Source organism: Triticum urartu, chromosome 4A (assembly GCF_056163025.1).
Source record: "Triticum urartu cultivar PI428250 chromosome 4A, HENAU_Tu73, whole genome shotgun sequence".
Lineage (NCBI taxonomy): Eukaryota > Viridiplantae > Streptophyta > Magnoliopsida > Poales > Poaceae > Triticum > Triticum urartu.
This window is the reverse complement of record NC_141876.1, coordinates 73,009,491-73,016,701: the sequence shown is the minus strand read 5'-3', so window position 1 is coordinate 73,016,701 and position 7,211 is coordinate 73,009,491.

The window sequence follows — 7,211 nt, the reverse complement described above, 5'->3', positions numbered from 1 at the left end:
CCAGCGACCATCTTTCAAAGTTATTGGCACACTATATAGTTCTTGTGGCATAGTTGCATGTTTTGGAAAAAAGCTACTAGTGGGTTGTACTATCTATTTAGGAATGGAAGATGTATACATGGAAGTTGTAGGTAAAGAGATGACATGGAGCATCTCAGTTCCTATGAGTAGGGATTGGAAAAGAGATGTCATTTGGTTCACATCATAGGAACTTTTCTATTGAGTATAGAGATGACATGTTTCTTAATTCCTATGAGGAGGGATTAGAAAAGAGATGTAATTTGGTTCATATCATAGGAACTTTTCTATTGAATATACGCTAATGTTTATTTTCCTTTGAAATTAAGGGAGTATAGGAATCCATTCATATGAACCAAGTGGCTCTAAAGCTATAGAAATGATATCATGTTTATTTCCTTTGAAATGTGGAGTATATGAATCTATTCCTATGAACCAATTGGCTCTAAAGGAAAAATCCTATAAAAATCATATCACATAGAGTTCCTATGATATTCCTCGACACTAAAGGATGCTTGAAATTGCTGCGGGTGATACAATGGTCTTTCTTTGTAGACTCCTCACCCAACTTTATAGTTACCTCTCGAAGATGAATGAAATGATATATACATGGTATTCTACATGTGCAATTTGGTACATGAAAACTCGGTAAAAGTTTGCGAGGTTCGAATTTTCAATAAAGATATATGCACTGCATTTCGGAACGGAGGGAGCATACGGCAGTTGCTAACACTCACGTGGAAGATTTGTGTGTAGGAGGAGTGGCTGTTCTGTTAAATGACATGGCAAAACTAACACTGTCGGATGCCGATCTAACGGTCCTTACGTCATTCGTCGGGAAAAGGCTTGTGGCAAACGTTTGTCGGATAATGATTTACGGACACATGCATTGCATTGATACGTGCCCCCCTCTCTCTCACGCACACGCACCTTCACGAGTCACGACTCTCCCGAGTCCTCTCGCATACTCGCACGTCGCACCCACCGTCTATTTGCGGGTAGACGTCACGCACATATGTGCTCTTCACACCCTACCCTCGGAACTTCTAAAAAAAAAGACGGTGCGCACATTTTATTTTAGCTCACACGTCACACACTTGTACTATTACTCTTGCGGCGAACGTTCTTTGGGCATAGTATATTGTACTCTCACGAAGAGAAGCGGTGCACGCACGCACTAGTTCTCTCACACCCACTCGCGGGTACACGTAGGAGCGCATTTTTTTGAAGCTGGTACAACAAAATCACTCCACTATATATAAAAGCAGGAGCCTTAGCGCTTGCTTTACTAGGGTTCCTCTCGTTCACTCTCTCATGCTCTCCAAGTCTAAGCAACACATAGGTGGCCACACTCTCTCTCAGCTCACGGCTGGTCACAAATCCGGCCGGACAACCTCGACCGGGGCAGGGTTTAGGTGCATCGTTCACGCTGTCGTTGGCGGCGAGGGAGGAGACCAACGGCTGCCCGCGCGTCCCGATCGGTGGCCGTGCCGTTCTCTCCGAGAGAGCGCTGACTCGGGAGGGCCTCCGACCCCTTCTTCCTCCCTGCGGTATTGTGGCCAAGATGCGGCCTCCCGACGTCGTCTTTACGACATGCCGACGACCCTCAGGTATATATTCCTTCGAAACCTGCCTTGCTCTAGTGCCCCAGCTCCCTTTGTGTGGATCCTTTTCTACTTCCGTCCGCTGTTCCAAAGCCACCTAGACTTCTACTAAGGCACGTGCTTTGCACGTATGTTCTGTATGATAGATACTCATATACCTTCTTTTTAGAGAGAGAAATGGGTACTCGTGTCTTGAGTAGATATCATAGTGTGTTTGTTTGCATGATCTAAGGACTATTCTGAAATAAGAAGCAAATCACTTACTCAAATCAAACTGAGTTCCAATTAAGAATTTGATTACAAGATAAAAGTTGTAGTTTTATTATATGATGTTTCCTGGGTTCCACTGATGTATAGTTCCAGAGTTGTTTGACAGTTTACATGCATGTTTATGGACTATTTTGTGCAAATAAATAAGTCATTTAGGTCTGACAGACACTCATGTCCTGTATTAGCTTGAGGTATAGCTTATGTATGACTGAAATAAAATAGTACACTTTTTCTGCGAATAATAAAAATATTACATTTGTCGATGAAGCAGAATAAAACTTTAGCTAGCATCAGCCATGCAATGTTATGTTATGTGAACAGTGTAAACTTTGTAGTATAGCGACATCTAAAAAAAATCCATTTTTACAGTAATCTAAAAAAATAAGTTAGTAGTAGAGTGTTTATTTCCCAGGTGACAACGGGGAACCAAAATGTGCTAGCTATTTTCCAACTTGTCGTACTTGCATGTGAGGAGGTGGCAGCAGTTTCTAGACATTTCTCAACTTCAGTAGGTGCAATCCAGATTCAACGGGGACTTCTTTATTTGTTTACTTGGAGAGCAGAGTCGACCATGTGCACAAGGAGCGGGAGCGAATCCGGCAGCTCTTAGCCGTCAGATCATGTCATCCTTTGTTTGATGGACGGAAGTGATATGCATGAGAGGGGAAATGAACGGTGGATTTTGAGCCAATGCTTGTTTGGGCGGGAGAACCAAAGATGGAGTGGTAAATCCAATTTCAAAACTGCCGCCTTATAGTAGTAGTAGATTAGAAGTAAAGCTATTTCATACAGTCGACTCAAAGCGTTGGTTCAAACAGGGAAGAAAGTGGGAAAGCTGTAGCATGAATCTAGGACTTGGTTCTAAGAGGAAACATGGGAAAGTAGTAATATCTGTCACTGTTTAAATAACCGTATATCTTATTTGCGCAAACAGGGATGTCTGTCTCCATATCGTTTCGGGATGTCTGTCTCCGTATCGTTTCTATCCGCGCAATCAAAAGCACACACCTCAGTTTTAGTACAGCTGCGCAAAATGAGATGGCTATCCCTCGCTGCCGTCGTCTAACCTCCCGTCTTCAAGGTATCCCTATATTGGTAGTAACTAAGGTAGAATGACCAACGCAATCTAAAAGAAGCTGATTCATATGTTTTACTTCCTGATTGCAGTGCAGGGACAAGCGAAAACAACTGCATCCTAGTCCGGAATGCACTTTCTACCAGTTCATCCATGGACCAAGGACTAGCTGGCACAGATGCACGATGGTTTTTTGGACAGGTGCACGGACAAGAGGCATTGTGGTCTACTTATTTCTGCAAATAGCGGTGCTTAAATTTTGTGGAATGCACAAGCATTTCAGCTGGTCAGTACACTGCATGGTTCAGTTCAGCATTCCAGCTGATACCACAATTATAATTGGTTATTCTGGAATGAGAGAACCTAACCCTGAATGGTGGCAACAAGAAAAAAACCAGAGTGAACTCCAGGAAATTTAAGCCTGCCGGGAGGCCCTTTGCTCAAAGAGAAGCCTTGCTTGTTTTTTCCTGATTTGTAAACCTTCTCACAACTTTGTTTTTTGCTGTGAACTAGTATATGTTTGTTATGTTCTATGAATCATTGAGATGTATAAAATTGCTTAACTTATGATTTTCAAGTTTTTTATGAAGACGAGTTTAATGTGAGTGTTCCACATGAGCGCTGGACTAGCGTGTGAACGTTTGGAATTTATTACATTGTGGCCTCAATTAACTGCATGAACCACTGTAACAAGATACATAGTTGCTTATATGTCAGACAGTAGATTGTTGATTGTTAGCTGGTCGATAGCCTAGTGTTGAAGCGAGCTGAGCCAATGTGTCGTGTTTTGCACAATTGCTTACAAGTGGGGTAGCACCAACAGTGTTTACAAGTACTTATGTATACGTCGGCGCACGGTTCTCGAACGAGTGCTCTATTTCATCAAAACACACACTACTCGTATGATAAACCGTGACAACTTATGTCTTACCATGCCATATTCATGAAAAAACTAGTGAGGACGCATCTGTTTCGGCAACAATTACGATGGTTCTCACATGATTCACGGGCACACAAAAGTAGCAGCAGTTCCCATAGACGGATTCAAACAGAGTACTAGCCCAAGAGGGGTCGATAACAGGCAAGGTTTGGATAATTAGACACAATCTGAACTACTATTAAACACTAGCTGGGGCAACTATTTCATGCCTCGGTCTAATTTGGGCTGGACACAAGACGGACCTTGCCATGAACATCATCGAGGACGTCCCGCAGCAGCTCAATCCTGTGAACCTTCATGAAGACAACCTTGTGGCCTTGCCACTGATAAACTTGTTTGTGGAGGCATGCCACGTCATCTTCCTGCGTAAGCTTGACAAGAACAGTATTCCTCACAAACGAAGGAGTAGCTTTGAACTTCTTGTGCTTCAGTACACCCTGGACAACACGCCTGACAACAGTGAGGCTGGAATACAACTCTTCATTGGTATAACCGCAAATGGCTTCCAGGATCCAACAGCCTAAGAACTCTGTTTTCCCAGTGCATATATTCAGGTCGTCCGCCTCATAGCGAGTGACATGTACAACCACACAATCCTTGTCTGCATCAGGGCTCTAATTGAAACAGAAACAAATTCTAAATTACTTTTCAGTATAAGAAACACAAGTTATTTAAACCACTACGTATACCATGGCATCAAAGCTAATAAAATTTTGCATTATTAATCACCACATACTTCCTTTTCTAAAAAAATCACCACATACTTAGATGAAAAACCACAATCGAGATCGGCAAAGAAGGAAATCACCTTGGGCAGCGCAGCGGGGGGGCACCTCCTCGAAGGGGGAAAACTGCTCCTGCAGTGCCACGGGGGATGTAACCTCAAACGGGGCATTGACCATCTCAGTATCTGGGGGCGGCTCGGTAGTTGCCTCCATCTTCATGGAGCTCTCTGTCTCGTGGGGATCGGCCTCCCGCGGCTGCTCCAATATCGGCAGTTCTTTGCCTGGTTCTCCTTGGTCCATCATGAAACTGACGAATACTAGGAGTCCACTGAAAGTAAAACACAATCGCAATGAAAATGAAACAAAAAAGAGAGTGAGGATCGGTTACTGCTTTGCAAAAGTTCTTTTTTTTCCTCTGAATGAAAATATACCAACATCACGGATCCGCTTACCTTCCATTCGTTCGAAGAGAAGAAAAGTGGCAGATGCAAGTGTTGCCTTTCTTGAAGACGGTGAGGGAGAAGGGGATTCAGCGAAGAGTGAAATGATGGTTGCTTCGTCCGTTAAACTTAGACTGCGGGGAGGTGGGGTTTTGTGATACGACGGCTCGTTACTGCCGCGCTACGACCGGGGTGACTCTCCGCCTGCATACTGCCTTCTAATTTGGTGGATGGCATTTGGGCCCGCGCGCTGCATGGCCCGCATGTCGGTGAACAAAAGTATAACGGCATTTAGTAGAGGGAGACGTTTCAATGACCTAGGAGGAGCCAGAAGCGGTAGAGTGTCTCCACTGTACTAGTAGTAATTGTTTTTCTGGGTAGCTGTAGAGTGTCTCCACTGTACTAGTAGTAATTGTTTCTCGGGTCCCAAGACAAAACAGCCCATCCACACTAGTAAATAGTAAAATCAATTCAAAAACCTGGGTGCTCTTATTCCTCCTCGCTCCCACCCACCTCACGTCAGCTCGCTCCACTCGTACCCCCAAATTCCTCACCTCACTCCTATAGAAAACCCCAGCTCCCCTTCTTCCTCACTCCTACAGAAAACCCCCAGCTCCCCTTCTTCTTCGCTTGCACTACAACTAGGCTCGTCATTCATTACTCTGCTCAAATCCGTGAGGGCGACGCGACGCCCTCGAGGAAAATGGAGTCGGCTGACCCCAGCGCCAAGAAGATGAGGCTCCCACCAGCGGCGACGCATGTTGTAGATCCCGCATCCGGCAGCGCGGGGAGAAGCGGCGACCCCGCCCCCACCGGATCCCAGGAACCCGTAGAATCTCGGGTGGACCGCATCAGCGATCTCCCGGATGCCATCCTTGGGGAGATCATCTCGCTTCTCCCCACCAAGGATTGCGGCCGCACCCAAGTCCTCTCAATTCGGTGGCGCCCTCTATGGTGCGTCGTTCCCCTTAATCTCGACTGTCGTCAGCTATCTCTCTTCAATGATTCTGAAATCCCCAGAGCCATCATCTCCTCCCACCAAGGCTCCGTTCAAAGCCTCTGCATCCCGTCATGCTACCTGGGCAAGCATACCATGCCCTGCACGGTGGACACCTGGCTGGAATCCCCTGAATTCACAGAACTACAGCTGCTTGACTTCTACTATTCCCCTGGAAAACACATACCACATACTGAACGCCATGAACTTGTGCCCTCAGCACCGATGTCCATCTCGGGGTTTTCGTCCTCTCTCCACACCGCCACCTTTGCGTAGTGCTACCTACCAGACAATCTGGTACTAAACCTTCGACTCCCATTTCTCAAGAAACTTTCACTTGTGCGGGTTCGTATATCGGAGGCCTCATTGCACAGCATCATCCACTCCAGTTGCCATGCGTTGGAGTGCTTGGTGCTTGTTTTCACAGTTAGAATCGGTTGTCTCCAAATAAAGTCGCCTAACCTTGTAAGAATTGGAATTTCTTTTGACGGAAGGCAGCTCACCATGAAAGATGCCCCTTCACTTCAAAGGTTGATCCTTGATTCTAGTTATTCACCGTTGCAAATAACCGTCCTCTCTGCGCCTAAACTGGAGACCTTGGGTGTAATACATGATCTCTGTGCTCATTTCACTATGGTGTTTGGCTCCATAGTTCTTCAGGTACTTTATATTATCATCTACACTTGTAACCATAAGCTGCATTTTAAATTTCTGCGCATAATTTATATATCATCTTGGAGTACACATTTTGTACTAATATTATGTTCTATGCTCAATGAAGAGTTTCTCCATGGATGGCCTATCAATGGTGCTGGATTCTGTCAAGATCTTATATATCCAAATGAATAGTTTTGATCTGAACAAGATTATTGGCTTTCTGCAATGCTTTCCATGTCTGGAGAAGTTGTATATAAAGGTGATAATTTCACGCACATTGGAAGCCCGCATATAGTGTACTAGAATTAACCGTTCAGCTGTTGCTCTTTCGACACTCTTCTTTTAGACCTTAACTGTTTTCAATCTTCATGTCTATTTAGGCAACAGGACGGGGTAAGAAAGTTATAACCAATCGGTGGATTCGTAAGCATCGGGATTTTCTCACTTCTCATGAGATTCGATTGAAGACAATAACGCTAGAACGA